Source organism: Psittacula echo (assembly GCF_963264785.1).
Source record: "Psittacula echo genome assembly, chromosome: Z".
NCBI lineage: Eukaryota > Metazoa > Chordata > Aves > Psittaciformes > Psittacidae > Psittacula > Psittacula echo.
The window spans coordinates 5289704-5314997 of record NC_137742.1 but is presented as its reverse complement, the minus strand read 5'-3'; the positions used below and the strand labels follow the sequence as shown (position 1 = coordinate 5314997).

Below are 25294 nucleotides of genomic sequence, written 5' to 3'. Positions count from 1 at the left end.
TTTCACCAGGTTTTCTTTTCAGCTCCAGAGTGAGGAGGTTTTCTGAACAGAGTGATGGTAAAACACTCAACAACACAAACTGGCAGCACTGCCTACTGTCTTTCCACCAGACTCACAGCAGTTCAAAATCAAGTTTACTAGCTCAAGCTCTGTAAGTTCAGCTTTTAATTAAATACATAATTGAATGCTAGAGACCTCATTCTCTGAGAAGGGTACCATTACAAATGCCTGTATCTGACCTGGATTGCTGAAAATTGGCATATTGCCTCTATTATGTTAGAGATAGCAAAACCAAACTGACTTATCTTTGTAACTGCAAAGCAGACAAAGGCACTGTCTTCATCCCAGATGTAAAAAATTGAACCAGTGCTCATTGGAGTTGACTTATTTTATATGTAAGCTGATACAACAGCATAGCGTGACTGTAGGAAGAGCTGTTGAATGCAAGCCTCCACATCGTCACATCAAATCATGCAAGGCTGTCTGCAAAGAGACAGGTGGGGACAGTGCTGGATGAGCTGTCCTAAACTCCATTTCTCTCCCTCCTTCCCTTTCTTACCCCCAAAACAATTACTGCCACCATCCATGTATTAGAATCATAGAATCACACAGTGGTTTGTTTTGGAAAGGAACTTAAAGTTCATCCAGCTCTAAACCCCTGCCATGGGCAGGGACACCTTCCACTAGAGCAGGTTTCTGCAAGCCTCTTCCAACCTGGCTGTGAACAATTCCAGGGGATGGGGCAGCCACAGCTTCTCTGGGCAAAGATACCATTAGGTGTTATTTGATCTTAATTCCTTCTTCTTTATATATGTGTGTGTTTCTGTTTGCACACATATAAGTAGCACTTAATATATAGAAGTTAATGAAAAAAAAAAAGATCAGTGCCTGTTATTTCAGGAGCTCATGTTGTGTTTTTTCCACCGTCCAGTTTATGCCTCCTGTATAAGGATTTCTTTCCTCTCTATCCTATAGCAGACTTTGCTGCAATCCTGGGCTTTGCCAGCTGAGATGGAGAAATGGCTCCTTTAATTTGCTTGGAAGTGGTCCAGTCTTTGGGGTAGCTCTGGTTCATATCTTAGTAATTTTCATGCCTTCACATGAATTTTTAAAATGGGAAATACCCTGGTGAGCCTCTGGATCTTTCTCTGTTGGCTGACAGCTTCCCTGCTCCATTAAAGCAGCCAAGGAAACCTCATACTTCAAGCCACAAGGACCTCTTCTTCCATTCAGTAGATGAGCTTGGGTTTTAGCTCAGAGGTTCAGGTGCATATGTGTGTGCAGGCACACACCGCTTGATTCACTATTTCTCTTGTCCCCCTTTCACCTATTAGTGTCCTTTGAAGGATCAGGTTACCTTGCCAGTGGAAATATATGAGCTCGCTGTGTGATATAGCATAACTGCAACAGCAGATCATATAATTTCCCCCTGAAGGCTTGTTGCAGACTATGTAGAGTCATTTGTATTTATGACAGCTTGGGGGTGATTTAGTGTGACCTCACTTTGATAAAAGTCATTTAGAGCTCATAAATATGGGTGACACACTGCCTTCTCAGCTAGGGTTTTAAACTGAGAACACATTTGCATTCCCATTGAGCTTTTATTGTTTGGGGGGTAAGAAAGGGAAGGAGAGAGAGAGAGAGCAGGAAACGGAAAGAGGGTGCGAAATGCAAAAGGGCCCTTGAGAAATGAAGGCTGGTGCTGTGCTTAGAGCACCTATAGCTCAAAGCACCCATGATGCCCCCTCCTCTCCACATCTCCTCCTGGTGAAGTGAGGCTCTGGTCGCCCCAAGTGAGTCAGCCAGTAGGAGAAGGGGGTTCTCCTTGTCAGGAAGAACATGAATTTAGCACTTAGTTTCCACAACAATCATAAAAAAGGCTTCCATATGCCAGCAGGTTTTCTTTTAGCTTGGGCCTTACTGTTGTGTGCTGTGTTTTTAACTTAATTTCAAGGAGACATTTCCTGAGTATATTTATATTCTGTAAATAGATTTATAAGGAGATAGGCAATTTATGGCCAACAATAAAAGATACTTAAGCCCAGAATAAAGATGTCAGATTTTATGCACTAAACTTAAATTGATCATTGATGGAAACAAGTAGGAAGGCTGTTCTTAAAAAACTGTATTTTTTTCATAATTTGTAAAGCCCAAAGGAATCTGAGCATCACATGCCATTAGATTTCACATAGGGATTAGTATCTTTATTTTTTCAATGAGGATTCAAAAGATTTAGTGGTTTTAATCTCTATAGTCCATAACAGAGACAGAACCTGAACCTAGGTGGCTGTCTTGACCACCAGGTCACCAATCAATGCACTCCCTGCAGTCTTGACTTTCCTGTTCTGGTTTTCCTTCCCTTACGCAACCAGCAAGCATCAGTAAGAGTGACTGGAAACTGTTCTTGATGACTGGAAAACTAATCTAGCACGTTCAATATTCCAATAATTTTTAATGGATTAATTATTTATTGCAGGCAGATGATGACCATGATACTTAGTTTTGTGTGTAAATTTATTCTATTCAGAGGCTTGATGTTCAAGGCGGTGAGTTACCAAATTAAACTAATGCCCTGGGTTCAGCGTAAACCACAATAACTGACCAGAAAAAGATCTTATAACAGGATCTGCTTACAACTCTCCTAACTATTTTTCAGAGGTTTATGTGTGTAGAATCTTTAGATTGTGATTTAAAAGCTTAAATAATGGAGACACTGACACAGGTTGTCTAGAGAAGCTGTGGCTGCCCCATCCCTGGCAGTGTTCAAGGCTAGGCTGAATGAAGATTGGAGTAACCTGCTTTAGTGGAAGGTGTCCCTGCCTGTGGCAGGTATTGGAACTGGATGATCTTTAAGGTCCCTTCCAACCTAAAACATTCTGTGATTCCAGGTACCAGTACATTTGTAACACATTGAAAAGATAAAACTAGTAAGTTCTTAAGCCCTTTTTTAGCTTTTTGGAGTGTTCTTCACAAAATATAGTGATTTTATTGGAAATTATTTTAAATTTTTGAGGTCTGACATGATAATGCTATCACAAAGGCAGAATAAATCTTGCTTCCTTTCAAATCATTCTTATGACATGATATATCATTAGAACGCTATACCTAATTATGTAATTTTATACTTAATTAATTAACGAGGTTGCCATTATTATTGTCCTCTAATCTGGATGCTGTTTACGTGTTACACTGTTGGTTAAGTTTGATGTTTGCAGCAACAAATCCAATGATTTTTTTGAACAATTTTATCACTAAAAATGACTCATGTCAGAACCTGATTAGAATTTATATATAGTTAAAGAGAATAGCATTGTGCATGGTGGTGAACCAGCAACCACAGCACAGATTCAGAGATAGGATTGAATACAGAGACAGGCTTTGAAACTGCAGCCCAGGTCTTCTGTGTTAATCTCAACTTCACGCACACCTTGTGGCACCATTGCGTGGCTGTCCCCCTCTGTGTTAACATCAAGGCTCCCACCTAACACCTAGCCAAGTGAATCCAAAGGAATTAAAAGGCAGTGTGCTTTTCATTAGGCAAATGAAAAGAAAATCACAGTCCCTGCCCCGAAGATTGCACACTGTAATCAATGGCAGTATTAATGGGAAACTTCACTGCACTCAGAGGAACAGTAAAACATGCGTGATGGGGCCCCGAAGACAAGATAACCAGTAAACTACTTACTCTGCTTCAGCTTCATTAGCCATTAAAGCAGGATAATGGCACTTACCTTGCCCCACCAGAGATTAGTTAGTCATTGCTAGCACAAAGTTATGGAGGAAAAAAGAAATAAAGGAAACTTTCTTCCAATTCTTGTCTTAGTGAGATTGGCAGCAGGCGAGGATGGGACCCAGGTCATGCTTTGTGGCTCCAGCAGCTGTTCTCATTCTGGAGTACAGGGATGCTTGTGATTGGGCTCTTGGCTTATAGAAGAGCAGCAATGATAGGAGCCTGCAAGCTCTGAGATGATCCCTCACGTGCTTCTCAGCACAAGGGGAAGGATGGAACTGATTTATTAGCCTGGCCTTTCACATTTGGGGTTCAAGTGTGGTTTAGCTCCTAAATAAACATGTTCAGAGATTACTGGCTGCTGCCCTACAGACATTCGGCTGCTCTGCTGAAAGTGACTGAAACCTTGCTCGGCAATCTGCTCCATGGGACAGGTCCATGGCTGACAAAACAGACACATGGAGCAGAATTGACACCACCATGCAGGGAGGCTTGTGCAACATCTGTCCACACCGTGCCTGGTGCAAGCCGATGCCATTTATCTTTACAAGCATTTTTATTAAAAGTAGGTCCTAGAGTAAAAAGACTTTGCAGTGTGGCTTTTTTTTTTTTTTTTTAATAAATGGGCTGATTCGTCTCTGCTGACTCAAAGTGCCAGTCAACAAGCTCTCTGAATCTTTGATCCATCTTTCTACTTAGCTGTTCTCTAAAGGCTCAATTTCCTCTCCTGTCATGCTTTAGAGAGGGGGGGAATACACAACTTAGTCTCCCAGTTATAATACAATTATTTGGTACAAGGGAACTTTTTTTTTCACTTGAATAAATTAGTTGTTAATTACAGTGTTTTGATGTAGTGCGAAAGGAGTTATGTTTGATACCAACAGCTGTATGCTGTTGATTTACAGTCCTTTGGGGTGCTGGTGGTTACAGCGATCCATTTCTCTCCCCCAACCAGAACACACACACACACACACACACACACACTCACCTCCAATGCCATTAACTGGTACTGTGTTTTCAATTAGAAGGAGAATATTTTTGCTTTTGTTCTCATTTCTCTATACATCACTTGAAAAGAAAAGATCAACATATCATCACCTTGGCCATTTCCCCCAGGGTATAGTCCTGTAGCAGTGGCAGCAAAGACATTTGTGATGCTGACAGCGTAAAGGCTCTGCTTTGGGCTGATGGGTTGATCCTGAGCATGGTTCCCTAGTTTAGCACATTGCACCTGAAAAGAGTATACACTGGCAGAGGATTTTCTTTCAGCGCTCATCTGCTTAGCTATGTATGACTGGTTCTCACCAGGCCAGGGACCACATGCCAAGGGTATTTCCTGGAGGATGTGGCATCCCAAAGGGATGTCCTATAACATCCTCACTTCCCTTCCTCACCATCAAATTGGAGAATGGCCATAGAGAAGCACTAGTGGCTTTTGCCTATTTTTCATGGCAGTCACACATAGGTTAAGAACTTTGCTATATGTGATGCTGTTTTGAATTGATTCCCAGCACTGTGTTCATTAGCTGTAATAGAGATGTTTGGGCACAATGTGTATTTCTTCACACTGTTTTGCAGTTCGGCTTCTGTGCCTGGGAAATAGCAGTGGGACTTCCCAGTCTTGTGGGCTAACACACAGGGCGTGTTTCAGAGATGATTCAAGCTCAGATGAGCAAAGTAGTAGGAACACCTTCCCATGCAGAAGACAGAAAGACCTGCTTCTCCAAGAATCCCTATCCCAGACAAGGCTGTCCTACTGCTGTCATTTAATTTATTTTAATCCAATATCAGAGGGAAAGTGGGTCTTAATTAATTGCCTTCCACTCCAGGCTCAAGAGGAAAACTCACTTTGGAACAATTTTATGCAATCAAAATATGCAGGTTGTGAGGCTGCTGGCAGAGTTCCTTGTTCGTGAGTAAATGAGTGCAGGTTTACAGCTCTTAAGGGTGTGTCCTGGGCTCAGCAGTAGCAGTCATTTTTCTCATTCTTAGTAGCTGGTGCAGTGCTGTGTTTTTGACTTTCAGCCTGGGAACAACGCTGATAACACCAATGTTTTTAGTTGTTGCTAAGTAATGTTTACTCTGACCCAGGACTTTCTCAGTCTCCTGCTCTGCCAGGGAGGAGGGGAAGCCGGAAGGAAGCACAGACAGGACACCTGACCCAAACTAGCCAAAGGGGTATTCCATACCACAGCACGTCATGCCCAGGAAGCAAACTGGGGAGAGGTACCCAGAAGGACTAGATCAGTGCTCGGGTCGGGGTGGGTATCGATCAGCAGGTGGTGAGCGGTTGTATTCTCTTACCTTGTTGTTTCCCTTATCATTATTACTATTGGTGGTAGCAGTAGTGGTTTTGTGTTATACCTTAGTTACTGGACTGTTCTTATCTCAACCTGTGGGAGTTGCTTTCTTTTGATTCCCCTCCCCATCTCTCTGGAAGCAGGGGGAGGAAGAAGTGAGGGAGTGAGCAAGCGGCTGTATGGTTCTGAGTTACCAGTTGGGCTTAAACCATGACAGAGTGGGAGAGGTATTTCTGAAAGATGGTAGCTGAAGGTGTGGGCTTTTGGCGAACAAGAATTGGAAAATAGAGTGGCTTCCTCCTGTTCCCTGCTCTCTCCTATGGAGCATGACTGTCAAAATGGCCTCAAATCCTTTCTATATCTGTTGAGTCTGAGCCAGAGTTTAAGGAACTGGAAGATGGTGGAAATCACCTCTGTTGAAGATAGGTGGCTGGAGAGGAGTGGAGATGCCCATGTCATGTCGCTATGCCCTTTCTTTGCTCTCAGTGCAACCATGTTTCATCCTTTCCTTGCTATCTATTATTATTTTTCCCTTCCTGCTACCTTTACAGTAATGATGGGGGCACCAGTGTCTACCTATTTAGCTCAGTTTCTGAAGTCCCACATGTATTACATTTTTTGCTATACTTTTCTGGTGTGCACATGTGGTGCTTTGCATGGCTGCGCGTTGTGTACTTTCCAGGAGGGGTTCTAGGCCACTGAGATTGGCAGGAGGCTTGGGGAATGGCCATACACCTCAGTGTGATGATAAATACCTTCTAGTTTTAGCATTACATTGGTTGTTCCCTTTTCTAAGGGCTTATTTATCTAAGGATCAGTTTAATATTCGACTTCTCAAAGATGTAGGAAATATTTTTATTACATTGCTGAGGGACTTTCTGTTTGCTCTATAATGTGTTGTTTTGGTAGGACCTGCACAAATAAAGTATTTTAAGCTTCACAAATGGATTTGATAATGGAGAACAAAAAGAGAAATATTGCTCGTAAGGAGTTTAATTTTATGTACCCTTGACAGTTATTTTGCAACTTTTATGTATTTTCTGCTTTTCATTCTTGGGTTTAGTTGAAAAGGGTGTCGTGGTTTAACCCAGGACAAAGGGGAAAAAAAGTGGTTAACAAATGGGGAAATTAAGATTTTGTATGTATTGGAAGAAAACATGTATTTTCAGTTGTGTGCAAGTCATCTGCTGCCTGGAAGCCAGGGTGGATATCTTATGGATGTCTCAGTTTGCCTCATTTCTGCAATACTAATTGAAGACTTTAAGTGAAGAATATCTGACCTTAAGTTAATACAAAGCAGTATGTGCTCAAAAACTAGAATAACATCTTTGCCAAGGATCCAGAAAAGCTATACTAAGATTCTCTTTGCATGATGCACTCTTGTGATGCTTCATACAAGTTCCCAGCAAGGCTCTATCGTCTTCTGAGCTAGATGAAGAGGTGATACTACTCTGCTGTTGCTACTATGCAGACATCCTAAAATGCTGGCTTCTGAATTATTCAGGCATTTGGAGAGAAAGGACAGAATAAAAGACATGTTAGCTGTGCATGTTTCTGTAGGTGTATGGAGCCATCAGAAATTACCAGTGACAAAATAACAGAGTGAGAGAAGTGGAGGAAAAGCAAGAAGGGAGAATATGAATGTCAGCAATGAAGGCAGCGAAGCTGTTAGCTCAAGGCAAGAGAGGACCTTTCTATCAAGGGCCATTGAAGGGGCTGGTGAAAAAGTGTCTGTACAATTGAAAAGGTGACGGGGGAGGTCAAAGAGAGAGCCAGAGAGGAGCAAACAGGGATGATGAGGAGAAACTACATGGTAAGGACCAGGACAGACTGCACAGCCATGGCTGCACAAAGCCATTAGATAGGCTTACTTGAGAAGAAAAACTTAGAGTGTGTAATTTCTCCCTTTCCTGCTTAAACAGCAGGAACATTTGGTAGGAGGTGTGTGACAAGGCAGCAGCAGTGACTCCTGTATTTGGGTTACTTAACAAGCACCACTGTAATATGATTTCACAGAGTTTTGGAGACCCTCTGGTTTTCTCACCTATGAAAACCAGCATTTTTACATCCCTAAGGTTTTCCATTATCAAAGGTTCTCATGACATCTTTATTTTTGTAGGGGTTGCATTTGTTGGTTTGGTTTAGTTTGGGGTTTTTTGCTAGCTTCTTGGATGCTTTTTTTTTTTTTTTTTTTTTTTAAGAAGCTGTAATATCTCTATTGTTTGAAAAAGAGCCTTTGAATTTTGGCAGGGACAAAAGTTCTGCAGCCGAAGGCACATGCCTTTCCCTTCTCCCATGAAACCCGCCTCCATTCTGGCTGAGTTATGAGCTGTGCAAGATCACCATTCCCCATGTCTCACTTGTGTTTCTCAGCAAAATGTTGGCAGCAGGTCAGAATAATAACTGAACAGGATTCTTCCACAGAGCCATACCCACAGCACTGCCAAAGCAAAAATAACAAAGAGAGAAATCCCGGGGGCTTGTGGTGTGGGGGGGAGTGGTGTCTCACCCCTTGCAATCTCCCACTGGCGGTGGTTATAGCAAGTCTTGCCAGTCAAAGCAGTGCATCTCTCTGATGATCCTCAATGAAGAAAAAGATGGGTCCATTTTTTGAACCTGTTCTCTGTGTTCACACTGCTGAATCAACCAGCTAAAAAAATTGGAAGTGCCAGGTTCGTCCTCACAGTTTCAGCCATGATGTAGGTTGGGGCCCATAGGTGTTAATGGCATCTTGACATGCCTTTCCTATCACATGTGAGAGAGTGCCTCAGTCACGCTGCTAGGGAGACACCCACAGAAGCAGAAATAAGTTTGCACAAGTAGCTGTAAAGTTGAGAAATTCATGGTTTTTTGGTAGTCGCAGTCGAAACCTCTTTTTTATGGCAATCGCCAGTGTAATAAACACACTGACAGTATGTGTATCTATACATATATATACACATTAGATGATAGACATCTGGATGGCCATGTAAGCATCGCCATATGGCATGTATGCATGTTTAGACTTACATAAATGGAAATTACATTTTGCAGTGGTACAGTGCAGAGCAGCAGCATAATCCAGCCTTTTCTGAGAGGCAAATCTAATAAAAATGTGTATTTGCTGACAAACACAGGAGAAAACTCCATGTTAACATACATGCACAAGGCCCTGAGCACATTGGTGATGCTTTTCAAGCAAAGGTGGCCACACGCATCCGTGTTTGCTCCTATACAACCTCTTTATTTCCTTTTGAATAGCAAGGAGGCTCTCCTTCCCTAGAGCTGCAGGCTCTGTTTCTGACAATGCACAACCACGCTGCTCGTTGGAGTGCCTGTCATTAAGCAATGTGCTGATTATTCTGGCAGCTCCGCTACTCAAGTCCCCGTGGACAAAGTCAGACATGGAGAGAATTGAATTTCGCCAAGGATGGGGCTAAAGGTCGTTCCATGCAGTGGACAGCTGTTTCTAGTCAAATCGAAAATATTGCTCCAAGTGTTACCAACAGAATAGCTGATAGCTCTGTTGTCAGTTCATTTACACTTGCATCCTGCTACAAATTAAACTGAAATTGTGGTGCGTTGAAGGAGAGGGAAGTCTGTTTTCATCCAAGTGACAATTCCTTATATCACCAATTTCCAAGTGCAGCCATTGTTGCTAGGGCTTTTTGCAGTTTCCAATGATGAAGATTTAAGGTCCTGATTTTCTGCCATGGGCAAAATTTCCCTTAGTACCTGCTCTCATCTTCTAATCCCATAGGTTGAAAAGGAAATGCAGAGCTCTGGTAACTGGCCTGTTTTCTCAGCTCTGCTCACAAAGAATAAAGCACAGAATTGTTCCGTGACTTCTCCCACTTTACAAGTTTTCTTTTTCCCTTTTTCTTTTCCTATTATTTCTTTTTTTTCCTTAATCAGGGCATTCAAATTCAGACAGGAGGAAAACTATGAAATATCTTGATTCTGCTACAAACTATTCTGCATTGAGGTCAGATGCAGCAGAAAGAGCAGCTCAACAGCATTGCTCATATGCCAGTGTTCATCTCAGCCCAGCACAGCATCTTCTCCTTAACCCAGTCCTAAGTGTCTCCACCAGCAAGCCAGAAAATAACTTCTAGGCAGAAACATAGCCTCTCTCAGCATCCTCAATGAGTCCTAGCAACTAAGCTGAAAGCCTGGAACTTGACCACATTTGGAATAAACTTGCCCCAAAATATCAATGTTAATTAGCTCGTGTTATGAATGGCTTAAGTTAGACACCAGCTGGAATGGGGCATTTTGATTTGGGTTGTGGCTTGGTAATTAGATGCACATAAACTGGCTGGGGAGCTGTCAGTCGGCAAGCAGCATTTTTCATTGCAGGGTTAGGAAGAAGAGCTTTTCTGTGTCCTATCACCATTTTGCTGTGAAACTTTGGGTGATGTACCAGTGATCAAACACGGTATTGAGCATGAACCAAAGTCCTCCCCTGAGCCACAGCTGTGGTGGCTCAGTGACTTCAGAACTTCTCTCATCATGCAGCTGAGCAAGACTTTTTTATTTATAGTGCAAAATGCTCCTTCATATAGTGACTGTTAATGTTAACGCTATCCTCCCCTTTGATCTGTGCCAGCTTTCACTCTTCTCTCTTACCTACCATTGGTGCTTAGAGTAGAATTTGGAGGAAAATGTGTCCGATGCTGTCATGAAATAAGTTAGAACAACATTGATGACAGAAAAGTATACACAATTCAGATGATAGGTGACTGAATGTGTGCAACTCTAGTGGTGTGAGCATGTGTGGTATTCTCACCTATGTCTGGGCTAGCTGTAGTAACCACAGGGAGTTACCTATTTCAGGCATTATCTGTGTTTGGAGGAGAGGAATCACTACAGGGAGTCCCTGGTGATTTTTTTGGATGAAATTGCCTGGGGTTTAGACCTCTGTTTTTAACAGATGAGTCAGGAGGTAAATCCTTCTTTTTCTTCCAAATCTGGGAATGTGAGAATAAAATAACCAGACAGCAACTTTCTTTAATGTGAGGAAAGGCAGAAAGTAAAGAGATGGCTTGACTGTTCCTGACACAGAGCCTTTATCAGCTCCGTAAATACAGGGCATATGCATGTAATGGCTGACTGCATCTCAGATTGCAATACCAATGTTTTAAAAGCGTGCTGACGGAGCATCTGCTTATTTCGTTACTCCTCCAATGTCTTTGCAAGTAAGTCATGCATTATACAGTACCATCTCTAGCAACGCATGACCGGAGGGGATAGTCTGTAAAAATTGTGGATGGTACATTGCTTTCCCTTACCTTCCAGGAGAGAGAAACATAAGGAATGATGCATTCAAATAGGAGGCAGAATTTGCAAAATAAAAACCTATTTGCAGTGCACTAGGATTTGCATTTCTTTCTAAAAGAAAGGAGAACTACTCTATCTCATTACTATGTGACCTGGCTGCATGCACAGCAGTGCAAATATCATTTTCACTAAACTCCTGCTCAGAAAACATACTGAGGGATGCATTATTAGTCAGGTGAAAAAGGAAGCATCGTGCATTACTGGAAAACAGATATGGTGGTGAGTTACAAGAGCTTGTGATGAGCCTTGACATTACAAAAGCAATTTTGAGGAGCCCAGGTACAAATTTAACCTGGTCCTGAGCTTAGACTAAGCTTTCCTATGCCATCACCATGGCAGAGGAGGTTCACAGTAGTCACTCTGAATTAAAGTTTCCCTTTTAGACTAATTAAAATGCTGGATCTCAATGCCTTGCTTTTTTTTAAGCAGGGTTTGCACTTAGTAGGGGCTGAATTTCTCAGATGTGAACACCTATTTACCCGCACACCATTGCCTTGGCTCAGTGTCCAAAATTCACCATCCTTAAGCACCCAGACATATAGACCTGAGTATGTCCACTGGCTTTGCTTTCAGTTCTCCTACCTCCCCTGGCCAGGGGTTTGTGAGCCAGTGTCCTGAGGAAACATGAGTTTGTTGTGTTTGTTTGGATACCTACTGGGTTGTTTATAGAAGAAGACCCAATGGAAAAGCTGTTTGTCACTGAAGGAAGGGGCCTGAAGGGAGGATCCATCCTACTATGTAACACTGTGGTAAGTCAATATTGGGCAATAAGGCATATTGACTCATCTATATGTATATCAATTGTAAGTCTATTTTTGGTCAGAGACTTAAAAAAGCTATTAGCTGTAAAGATGTTTATGTGAAATGAGTTTCTGGGCCTCTGTCCAGTTTTTCATAACCTCACTTATTCATTATACACACAAAAAACTAAAAACTGTGCCTGGATCTAGTAGATTAACAGGGACAAACATGTTTAAGAGATCCATGAAAATTACTTTCAATTCTAGAGTACGCAGGGAGGTGGGCAGCAAAAGAGTCTTAGCTTTATAGGCTTTCCTAATTAGTATCCATAGCCAAGGAAATACCGTAAGATGTTTTCATTAGCTGTTGGGGTTTTATAAGCTTGGTTAACTTTGTACACTTTCTCCCACCATCCTGTCATGTTTGCTCTTGACAAATATTCCATCAAACATGTTTGCAAGCAGGAGTGTTTGTGAATACTGTTAATATTGAAGAATATTCCTGAATAGTGCCTTTAATATTCCTGCTGGAGACCTGCTTCCAGGGATTATAATATCCCAATATTCAGGAGACAAACATCGGCATGTCATGCAGATATCTAGCAGCCCATGAATTGGGAAGAGATCAAGAAGAGTTTTTAGAAAAGAATTTCAAATACATATTTTTAGGCAAATGGCAGTCTGCTAATAGTTCACAAATCAACAAGCTAAATACATCAAATGCCTGTCTCTTCTGTAGTACCCCGTTTCTGGGATTTAAGGTCACCAACAAATGTTTAAAGCAAACCCCAAATATTTTAGATGCTATTCTCAATTTCAATCTGGAAGAAAAGATGTGGGTTTATTTTATTTTTTTTTAATCTCATCTGTTTAAAATAGTTTCCATAACATTGTTTCTTATTGATCAATCTCTAAATAAGTGCCTCTTGCTCTTGACTCACACTTAGATGAATGATTCCGAAGGCTTTTTTTTTGTGACAGCAATGAATAAGTTGATGATTGTACTAAGCTTTCCTAAGTGCACTATTAAATGGGCAAAACTTCAACAACAAACAGGCTCACTGGCTTAGTGATAAATTGAAAAGAGGGAAAGGTGTGTATTTCAGGCAGAAGAATCATCATGGAAATTGTCCAATTGCCATGCACTTGGAAAAGGCCTATGCAGAAAAACCCTTCAAATAGATACTACACATTAGCTGCTCTTAAATCAAGGAGACTGTGCTTTGCAAAAAAACCCAGGTTTTTTGCAAACTCATCAATGTCTATCTTGTCCTAAGGCTTAACTAGAATCTAAGCATTCTCAATAATGTTGGAAGCAAAACCTGTAGGCTTTATTTAAAAATCTTGTAAGTTATATTATCATATTATCATATAGTTATATATCATATTTGAAAAATAATGGCAGTTATGTGAAGTTCCTGACAACTGGAAAAAGGGAAATATAACCCCCATTTTCAAGAAGAGGAAAATGAATGACCCAGGGAATTACAGACCAGTCAGTCTCACCTCTGTGCCTCACAAAATCCTGGAGCAGATTCTCCTGGAAGGCATGCTAAGGCACATGAAAAACAAGGAGGTGGCTGGTGACAGTCTGCATGGCTTCACTAAGGGGAAATCCTGCCTGACCAGTTTGGTGGCTTTCTATGATGGGGCTACAAAACTGATGGACAGGGGAAGAGCAGTTGATGTCATCTACCTGGATTTGTGCAAAGTGTTCGACACTGTCCCACACGACATCCTTGTCTCTAAATTGGAGAGACATCAATTTGATGGGTGGACCACACAATGGATAAAGAACTGGCTGGATGGCAACACGCAAAGAGTTGTGGTCAATGGCTCGATGTCCGGCTGGAGGCCGGTAACGAGTGGTAACCTCAGGGATCGGTGTTGGGACCGGTCTTGCTCAACATCTTTGTCGGTGACATGGACAGTGGGATTGAGTGCGCCATCAGCAAGTTTGCCGATGACACCAAGCTCTGTGGTTCAGTTGATACGCTGGAGGGAAGGGATGCCATCCAGAGGGACCTTGACACACTTGTGAGGTGAGCTGATGCCAACCTTATGAAGTTTAACCATGTCAAGTGCAAGGTTCTGCAAGTGGGTCGGAGCAATCCCAGGCACAGCTACAGGTTGGGCAAAGAAGAGATTCAAAGCAGCCCTGTGGAGAAGGACTTGGGGGTGTTGGTCGATGAAAAAATGAATATGAGCTGGCTTCAGTGTGCGCTTGCAGCCCAGAAAGCCAACCGTATCTTGGGCTGCATTAAAAGGAGCGTGACCAGCAGGTCAAAGGAGGTGATCCTGCCCCTCTACTCTGCTCTCATGAGACCTCACTTGGAGTACTATGTACAGTTCTGGTGTCCTCAACATAAGAAAGACAAGGAACTGTTGGAACAAGTCCAGAGGAGGGCCACAAGGATGATCAGGGGACTGGAGCACCTCCCATATGGAGACAGGCTGAGAAAGTTGGGGCTGTTCAGCCTGGAGAAGAGAAGTCCGCATGGAGACCTCAGAGCAGCCTTCCAGTATGTGAAGGTGGCCTACAAGGATGCTGGGGATGGACTCTTCATCAGGGACTGTAGTGACAGGACCCAGGGTAATGGGTTAAAACTTCAACAGGGGAAGTTTAGATTGGATATAAGGAAGAAGTTCTTTACTGTGAGGGTGATGAGGCACTGGAATGGGTTGCCCAGGGAGGCTGTGAGTACTCCATCCCTGGCGGTGTTCAGGGCCAAGTTGGATGAGGCCTTGGGTGGCATGGTTTAGTGTGAGGTGTCCCTGCCCATGGCAGGGGGGTTGGAACTAGATGATCTTAAGGTCCTTTGCAGCCCTAACTATTCTATGATTCTATGATTCTAAGTTCCTGTTGTTATCATGACTTACAGACAGCCCTAATATTTTATCTTTCCCCTAAACAAGAAAATTTATGGGCAATTAAAGATGCAAAAAGAAGAAAGAAATCCTCCTTTACCTTTTTGTCCAGGGTTGGTGTTACTATTAAATACAGAGTAAGAACAACTGAATTCCCAATTTTCTCTTCTGTTTGCCCTGTCAAAGGATCATATTTGTGAGTGATAGTTTCAGGTGAGGGTGTATGGTATATCCATGGTGTTTATGTCCAACAGTAAGTAGGACTTAAGTTCTCTCAGTGGGTTGAAGTTCTGCCCTCTGTGTTTTGAACCTGCCAGAACATCAGGGCACACTGGTAGTTCCGAAAGATAATTACAGCTTCTGAGGTTGCCAGGTTCATCACTGCATCTATTGAAAGCTTTGTGTTACTCAGCTGAAGGTGAGGCTCAGGGTGTAGAGTGATTTCCTTTCTGTGCTGGGGGCTGGCTCTGACCCTCGGCAAACCCGCACCTCTTCCCTGTGCTGTGCAAATAAGATAGTAATATCTGTCTCACAGGGGGTGTTAAGAAGCTTAATTCATTAGTGTTTACAAAGTGTTTCTAGATCCTCAGATGGACGGCTCTATAAACAAAGTATTACTAATTGCCAGCTTACACTGGATTGCAAAGTGAAAATAAGGATGGCTGGAGGAAAGAGGAGCTGAATTTTCTGATGAGCCTCATCAGTCTAGTGGCTTTCAGTTAAACCCTTTAAAGTTTGATTTCTCATTGCCATCACCTTAAAAATCTCCGTTTCTATTGGTGTATTAATTGACCTTCAGTTTATTTTGGGGAAAACCATAGCACATCCAAGTCTGTGAATGGGGCTTCCCATCCTAAAGAATAAATCATAAGCTTAATTTGGGTAATCATTCCTGAATGTATACCATGAGGTTATGTTGCCTTAAATGAAATGAATCCTGATTTACAGAATATGTCTTCCACAGTGCTGTTCGATTTACAGCAAAATATACTAGACAAATCTTCCAGATCTTTACATCCAAGGAACATGCCATGGTATTAATATTCAGAGCAATTCTAAGCGTGTGGGTGGGTTTTTCTGTTTGTATGGTTTAGTTTCATGAGTTTTGTCTTCTTCATTTAGCCCTGGCAGGAAAAAAACAGATTGGTTTATTCAGTCCCTTCCACTTTCTGAATTTCCTGCAATACCACAGCAATGTCGTACTTGGGCTCCTACTTAACTTTTTGTTAGCTTTTTGGAAGATATCACGAATTGGAATAAGTTGGGTAACTTGTGTTGTTTGTATTTATAAGTTGTGTTGTTATATGCATTTTTCTGCAAAGCCTGATTCTTAAGAACCAAGCTCTGTAATAGGCTTCTCCTAAAATTACTCATAGAAATGGAAAGAAACATAGTGCTCTTTCACTGTTTAAAATACACCACATTTTATTTTTTTCCTCAAACCACACTGTTAAAAAGGTATTGAATAGTCATTTCCCACTTGGCCTTCAAAGGGTGAAATCCTCATCTGGTATAAATTGGTGTAGCTCTATTCAAATCAGAGCAACTACATTAATTCACTCCAGCTGAGGCTCCAACTTTTAAAACGCCAGTGAGGAGAGTATTGCACAGGATGAATTTTTGGGCTGAGTGGACGCTTTTGCTATGTAACTTAGTTATGTGTCTAGGTTCAGGGCTGTGGGAACCTGTCTATTTGACATCTGCAGCATACGCAGCAAATGCTTTGGCAGTTCGAGTTAATGCCTTTTGAATTCGCAGGTTGTTTACTTTCAACTTGAATGTGGATTTGCTTTCAGGCTCAATGGGGAATCTAACATAAGAAGTAATAGGACCAGCCATCTGTCCGAAAGGGTATGAGAATTCCTGGTTTTGAACAAATAATAGAGATCAGGGACAAGTCCACTCCCTGTGAAAATTATCTGGCAAATTATCGATGTGTTCCTTGGATTTCCAACCTGGGACCCAATCCCTCTGGTGAGATGTGAGCCAGCATAGACTAAGGAGATGAGACCTGTAAAATGAACATGGTCAACATCCCTTTCCAAGGGTTTCTCCTGCAGACAAGCGTTGTTCCAGTCCTTTCTTCCTTTACTCTGATTTACAACTCATTTTGGCATATAAACCGTGCACCTGTGAAGTAGTCCTCTCCATCATCGCTGAAGCCTGTGATCTCAGGGAAGCAGTAAACAGCACAAGTGAATGGGAACCCCATCTCTCACCAGCATTTCCTGCAAGCAAATATCAATCCATGTGTTAGTCACAGGCAAGAGAATGGTGTAACAGCTGAATGGATTGGGTCACTTTTCCAAAAAAGCTCAGGGCCAGATTTCTCAACTGTTCAGCAAGCACTCTTGAAAAGATCCAGATTTTTTACTTTCTTTCAAGCCAAAAGTTAAACCCATCCCGTCCCGTGTCCCCCCCCCCCCCCCCCCCCCCCCATAAACTAAGATGCTGTACAAGAGCCAAGTTGCAACAAAAATGATCAGCATCCTGCAGCTTTTAGCAGAACACAATGAACAGATTTTGGAAAGAGCACAGCATGTGATGGATGATGGAGCTGCTCCCGGTTCACAGATGGGGACATGAATGGGGTCTTGGGCTTCCTCTACCTGTCTTGGCTATCCACAAGAAGTGCCATCAGCTTCAGTGAGAAAATACTTTGATTACATATACTGTGCTGTCCAGAAGGCTTTGCCCTTGTTTTGAAAGCCTCTGTAGCATAAACTGTTGGTCATACTTTTTCCACTGACTTCATCCACTGTTTCCACTGACTTGGATAGAGTTATCCTGATTTGTACCAGCTAAAGACCTGAGTCTTGGTCTCCAAACCACTTGGATAAGCTGCAGATCATTGCTTGAGAAATTAATAAATAATAGGAAAGACAAGAAAAAAGACTACAAGAAATCATTGAGGAAGAACATCATCTGGTCTTTAACAGCAAAACATTCATTCTTTATTACATGTAGAGTGAATGCATTTGCTTCTAACCTTCCCGAGGTGAATAGTCCAGGGACATAGGATATCTGACAAAATCCTTAAAAGCACACTGGCCTGATTCTATATGCATTACACACTGAACAACATTACTTAAAATTTCCCAGTGTAAATTCAGCCAGAGATCAAAACCAGCCCCGCAACAGCCCTGTTTGTCCAGATGACTTAAGCAAAACATACCTCTTTCATCCCAAAATCACCATCCCCAGGCTATTCTACCTCAATTACACTCTGATTTAAGAAAACTGGAGTGCACTGAATAATGTTCAAACTGTTTTCTCTCTTCCTTTTCTTTCAAATTAGGGCTGCTGCAGATCTGATCAGTTTCAAGAAACAAGACTCTCTTCAAAGTCTTGATTGTTTTTATTAATTCAATAGTATTTACTGACTAATAACCACCCAAGGCTAACAGGCTCCTTTGGACTGAGAATGCTGTGATCTCTCATACTATCCATGGGAAGAATAGCTAGCTTATAGATAACTAGTGTGCTTGCTGTCATGAGACCTCACTTGGAGTATTGTGTACAGTTCTGGCGTCCTCAACATAAAAAAGACATGGAACTGTTGGAACAAGTCAAGAGGAGGGCCATGAGGGAGATCAGGGGGCTGGAGCACCTCCCATATGAAGATAGGCTGAGAAAGTTGGGGCTGTTTAGCCTGGAGAAAAGAAGACTGTGTGGAGACCTCATGGCAGCCTTCCAGTATCTGAAGGCGGCCTATAAGGATGCTGGTGAGGAGCTCTTCATTAGGAACTGTAGTGACAGGACAAGGGGTAATGGGTTAAAACTTCAACAGGGGAAGTTTAGATTGGATATAAGGAAGAAATTCTTTACTGTGAGGTTGGTGAGGCACTGGAATGTGTTGCCCAGGGAAGCTGTGAATGCTCCATCCCTGGTGGTGTTCAAGGCCAGGCCGAACAGAGCCTTGGCTGAGATGGTTTAGTGTGAGATGTCCCTGCCCATGTTAAGGGGGTTGGAACTTGATGGTCTTAAGGTCCTTTCCAACCCTAACTCTTCTATGATTGCAGTGCGATAAATCAAGGTCTGTTGTCCTCTCTTAGGGAAATTAGCTTGTTTTCCTTCCAGTTTTCAGGTAGCCTTCTTTTCTTTTAAAGTTTTCCATAGAAACACAGCATCATTTTTCCTTATTCCCCTTGTATGTGTGCAGTCATGAGAAGCAGGATAGATTGGAACTAATAAACTGAGTCTAAACTTCAAGTCAAAGACTTTGTGGTTTTAGGCTTTCCTTGGAACTAGAAGCAGAAGAGTCAAAACAATGCATAAAAGAGCTAAGCTGTTTTCATGGCATTTTTGGCATGGGCAACTGCTCTGAGAGATACTGCAAATCATGCAAGAAGGATCTGTTCTGAAGACATTTCCAGCCCTGATCTGAAGACTGAGGGCTTTAGATAAGCATCTGCATGCAGGGATTTTTATCCAGAACAAACCACCGTATCTTTTGTAGTTCACCCATCACCAATTGTGATCTCACCCTCCACATCTCTCTGCATGCACTTGCACGCGCACGCAAGTTCTTTGGTCCATACTACAAGCTTTTCCTTACCCGGAACATTTTAACTGCCTCTTGAGCAGTGACGGAGGCTATGCAGTGCCCCATGCTGCCCAAAGGATTTCCTCTCCCAACCTTACCGCACACATTGGGATTGCTTTTTTCCCCCTTCTTCTTTGCCACATCTTCTCTGTGTTTTGCAGGATTGTTTTCTTTCTATTCCAGCCTGGAAAAAAACAATATCCCTCCCCTTTCCCTGGCAGTGTGGGTGACAGAGAAGGAGAAATCAGCACAGTGTCAGCAAGAGTTTAGCCCCACAGCTGGGACTTGAACTTTCAGCAGTGGAGCACAGTGCTGGGTCACTGCACTAAAGCAAGCCAGATTGATATGAAGTGCTTGCTCACGCTGGGAAGCAAAGCACCAGTAGCCAGTTGATAAAAATCTGTAGGTACTATCTATTGTGAGCTCACAGCTGTGAAAGCTGAGTTTTTCCAGGGAAAGATTCCCATGGAGTGTATATTTACCGTTGTAACCCCCAAAATAACACAATATTTTGTGTGCTTGCTCCACTGGGGGGATATAGCATAGGGGCAGTGTAGGTTTTAGAGCTGTTGAAACTGGAGATGGAGTGTGTGGACTCAGTGTGCTGCATAATGTGTGAGGTTTTCAGCTCTAAAGACCTGAGCGATCATGTCTGCCAAGAGTTAATGCGCTTAGTAAGAGGATGCTAAAATATTCTTTCCCACTCCAGTTTGCAACTGAGAACTTGCTAGTCTGTAATATCTTTTATTTATAGAGCCTTTGACTCAAAGGATCTGAAAGTGCCTCTATCTGGGAGTCACTTCAATGATACTCCAGGCAGGGGTCCTTCTCTGCGGGAGTCTCCAGCTGAGATTTCAGGCTCTGCTTTGCCATGGACACATGTGAGAGATGTAGTCTGCCTTGCCAAGTGCCAGCACTTGGTACTAAAGGCTGGAGGGAAAGGCAGAAACCCACCCTAAGCCTGAGGAATAGCAAGAGAGAAAACAGACGTGTAAACCGTCTGGGAGAAAGGATTCAAATGAACACTAGCTGACTTTGGAAGCAGATGATGGCAGGAACCATTGCCAGTGCTGGATGACATCCTTATACAATAGGCCAAGGGCAGTGAAACCACCACTCACAAGATAGGATGTAGTGGCCCTACCTGGATATTGCCCTGTTCACCCCAGCCGGCCTGTAGAAAGCTTCAATGTGGACTTTGTGCATGGGACACATCCCAGTGGCAGAGGTGCTCCTCAGGGCACATGCCTGAGGCTTCGTTTACAAATACACATTCACATGTCCCTAAATGAGTGCAGTCACAGCAAGGCATCTGCTTATTTTAAGTCCACTTCAGTGCCTGCCTGGTAGGCACTGTGGCAGCTGGTGGTGGCTGAAGGACCAGCTCCTCCATGTGGCTTCTGGCAGCTAAAGGGTATCATCCAGCCCTCTGCTTCCCTCCCGTGTTAAACGCTCAAGCCAGGGAAGCAAAAGTCGGACCAACTGATGAGTTAATGATTCCAGCCTGTGATTTCTGCTTCATCCACAGCCAGGCGAGATTTTGCCAAGATACATATTAGGCAGCTGCTGAGGACACTGTTGTTTTGTCTGTACCACCCCAAGCATGCTGTGTGTCTGTCTGTCTCCTGGTCTGTCTCCGCGACCCCGCTTCGGAGACGACTGTGCTGCTATTCCCTAAAGTGGTCAGAGCACATTTGGTGAGAATCAGCCTTTTCTTGGCAGTTTTGTTGGGCCTCCTGAGAGATCCAGCAGCAGAGGCACCGGGCCTAAGACACAGCAAGTGCCCATCTGTTTCACTGCCTTATAACTCCCATGGCTTCCAAGGAGTCCTGAAGTGTTTCAGTGGACAAAGCAGTCCAAACAAGCTCATAAAAAGCCCCCAGGACACCAATGGCTGCATACAGGGCCATACCCTGCTCTATGTCTCCAGTGTGGCTTGCAGCTTAATGCACTCATACCATCATGCTAAAATGTTCTCTCTTCCCGCCCAAGCTATCCTCATCATCAGCATTATTAGATTTTTTTCCCCAGATCTCTTTCCTCCAGGCACTAGACAAGGTGCATTTTATACCACTTTATCTCCGTCATGCACATGTCCATGTTTCAAACTCTGGTTTAATTGGAGTCACATCGCTGGCTGAAACTTGGCTCTCTCGGGTGCTTTCCATACAGAACATGCATTTTTTGCCTCATCCTTTTTCTACCTCCTGACCAAACCTGTCTCCTCCCTCCTTTGTGGAAGGGGCTGGGGGTTGCACATCCTTGCATGCGCAGGAGTTGTACTGCCTGCTTTTAGGAAATCTCTCACTCTGTCCTTCATTCTCGGAGAAGAGCATACATATGTTGTGCATATGTATGGGGTATTTTTCCCCTCTTCTTGGTCCATTCACGTTTCACTCCCTTTGGTGCTCCATCTTCACGTGCTGCTTTGGATTTGTGGATGGGAGTGGGAAGGAGTCCCTCTATGGACAAGCTGAGAGGGAAAAAGTGAAAAAAAGAAAAACAACCCAAAAATGAAAAAATAAGAGAATAAGTATTTTGGAGGAGGGCATTTAAGAGGATAGAAAAACAAACCAAAGCTGGTGCCAGGCTGGAACCAGCAGCTGGTTGCCAGCACAGCAGGCTGAGAAGTTGTTAGTGGAAGTGCTCAGTGCCATGTTTGGGTTGCTTAAAAAAATACACCCTACCTCCCTCCCTTGTTATTCTGGCTCTGTTTTTCTGCCTGCCCCACAAACAGGAGGAGGAACTGGGTTGCCAAATGCAAGCTTGCAGGAAGTTTGTATGTACAGCAGTGACAAGGGATGCAAATGGAGTGTGTCCTGCCCCATGACATGTGCGTGTGCACATGCGTGTGCACCCCTGAACACTGCAGTTTGGGCAGCTGTGAGCTGGATTGGAGCTGCTAGGTGTGTTGTGGGTGCAGTGGCTCTCCACTCTGAGAAGATGCCAGTGCATTGGCAACCATGGCACGATTTCTTTTGCAGATGTGATGGGAGGAAGTGGGAAGGCTGTGGATGAAGGAGAAAGGGGTGTGTGTGGAAGGTTGTAACGCTTGGCTGGGAAAATTTAGAGGGATACAAAGGAGAAAGCGATGAAAAGGGGTAGTGGGGAGGGGAAGGAGGCTGTGAACTGGATGCTGTGGAGGTGGTAAGAGATTTATGTTTGCAGAGTGGTTTGATTGGGAGTAGGCTGTGAGGGTGTGCGGTGCCGCAGGCAGGGCTGGGGGTGCTGCAGTGAGGCTGGTGGCCCCATCGGTGAAGCGGCGGAGCTTAGTTTTCTTCCTATTTTTTTCCTCCTCCCTCCACTGGGTGCTCGGAGGAGAAGGCAAGACAAAAAGCTGAACCGGTGCCAAGAAGGAGCTGCAGCGACTCGAAAATGGCACTCTGCACCACACTAATATTTCGAAGCTGGGCTGCGCTGGAGAGCAGCAGAACGTGCCAGGAATGAGAATGGCTGCATCCACAGGGCTGCTAGCCAGGCTCAGGGATGTTCCCCCTCCTCCCTGCTTCCCCTTTGCGTTGTAAATGCGACCCTTTTCTTCTCCATTCACCGCTTGTAATATTTAGGGGTTCTTGGAAAGAGAGGGGATCCTTGCTGGGGACTTGAAGTGAAGAGGGGACAGAAGGTGGACAGCACCTCGAACCCTGGGTCTGGTGCAGTGTGGCAGAAAAGCTCTGCTTGTAGCCGGTGTCTAGCCCATGTATGCTTGTTACGGTGCTCGCTGGAAAGGATTATAAGCAGAGAAAGGGTGAGTGTGCTCATCCCCTCCTGCCATCTCCGTATCAGGGAGGAATTTAGATTTTTCATTAATTTTAGCTCATGAGGAAGAGAAGACTTGATTCCCAGGGAGTTTTCTGATTGTTTTCCTGTTGCCACTCCTTCCCCCCTCCTTGCTGTCCTCCTCCTCTCTCCATACCCATAAGGCTGCTCTCGTGGTTCTGTATCCTGATGCAAGGTTACTTGTAGGACACGCGAATCTCTGCAAGGTGCAGCATCACCTGCGTTGGTACTCCCCTCCTCTTTCCATTTGCTGAGGGGAGAGGCAACTTCCAGGCGGCTCCATGGCTCAGCTGAGCACTTGTCTAATGCAGTGTCAGTGCTTTGGTTGCAAAAGCACCTTCCTGCAAAGCCTGCCTGGATAAAGCAAACAAAAATGTCATACACTGCTGAAACTTCAACAGCAGTTCATAAGGTGGATTTATTTGTACGGGATGAGCTGCAGTTTTGCTGTGATATTTGTTTAAAAGGACAGGTTTTGCCCTGGATTTGTGCCTTCTTCCTTCTATTCACAGGCTAGGAAAAGGCACATAAACATACTTTTTTTTTTTTTTTCTTTTGTAGTGGGGCTTTGATTTTTTTTTTTAAACCCTTTTAAATTATTACCAGCATAAGCATTTCTTGTAGTAGTTCAATAGTTGAAGCTGAATGCAAAGATTTTCCCACCACCACATGAGCATGATCATTTCTGGATTGTTCCTTTCCAGATCTGAAGTTTTAGGTTGGCTTTACAGAAATTAGAGGCTAGAGAAAGAGAAAACTCCTGCCTTTGGGTTTGAAAACAGGTCCAGATCCTGTTTTAACAGCAGTTTTAGCACTCACACAGCCAGTAGGTCAAGTTCAAGGAGACCTTTCTAAAGCACAGGCTGAGGCTTATTAACTTGCTGCATCTCAGAAGCTTGTGGGTTGTTGGGTTGTTAGGCTGGCCCAGTTTGTAGTTCCAGGCATGGGATGATCCCATGACCTTTCTGTCACCTGAAAACCATGCCCTAGTACATATCCAAACCACTTCAAACCTCACCTTTGGTTTCAGACACATAGATCTGGTTTTGGAAAACCTAATTCTATCCAAGCAATGCCTTCTGGAAATACTGTGATAAATAGTGGGTAATTTAAGGGGACTTAAAGTTGTTATCCAACCTGTTCTCCTCACATTCTTCTCACAGCTCTTTGCAGACCGATGGTCTTTCTTCTGCAGAGGATCGAAAGCTCAGTCCCAAATTAACACTGTTGGAAGGTGAACTCATTTCTGAGGTGGTGCTGTCAGATTTTGTATGGAGTAAGGTGTCTACAGTGACTGACCCCTTGCTCTTCCTCGGCCCTCAACTGTGCCTTGTACCATGTAGTTGCCACAGCTCCACTTGGGCTTATGCAGAGGACATACTTTCATCTCTTCTTGCTTTTTTTTTTTTTTGTTGCAAATGAAGGGTACATAGTGCTTGGCCCAGAGAGCATGAAGAAGCCATGACAAAAGTCATCAAGAGGGTTAGGCATGCACCATGGAGTAATCAGTGTGTGTTATAACTTCCACCAAATCCTACCTGTTCTTCATGAATAAAGTACATAAGTAAAATACATGAGTTTGTATGCACACATATGCTTGTTGTTTGATTTTCAGTTGCCTCTTTGGACTTAATGAGATAAGCTGTGTATTTAAGCTACCATCTTCACCAAGGACACATGCCATCTAGACTTCTCTGAATTTCCCGGAGGTCCTTGCTGATACTTTGGCCTGCAGCTGCATCTCTTTCTCTAGTCACAATCTCCTCTTTTTAACCCGAGATACTTGACCATGGATTCCAACCTACAAAAGCAAATGTCAAAATGGAGATTAAAGCCCACATCAAAGTAAGCAGAGGAGACTCTAACCCACCATGCAGCTGCACAAGGTCGCACCTCATGCTTTCAGATATGGAGCCAGCTTGTATTTACTACTGATTTAAATCTCTTAATACTTCAGTTACCAAATAACAATTCCCAACAGATTTATAGAGAGGATACCAAAGGTACAGAC

At 43.3% G+C, this 25294-nt stretch overlaps 1 protein-coding gene across 1 annotated transcript in view; it reads left to right on the top strand.

Moving 5' to 3' along the window:
* Positions 1-25294, top strand: part of SETBP1 (SET binding protein 1) — a gene marked incomplete at both ends in the record, with an annotated part of 261848 nt that overhangs the window by 81150 nt on the left and 155404 nt on the right. The window lies entirely within an intron of this gene.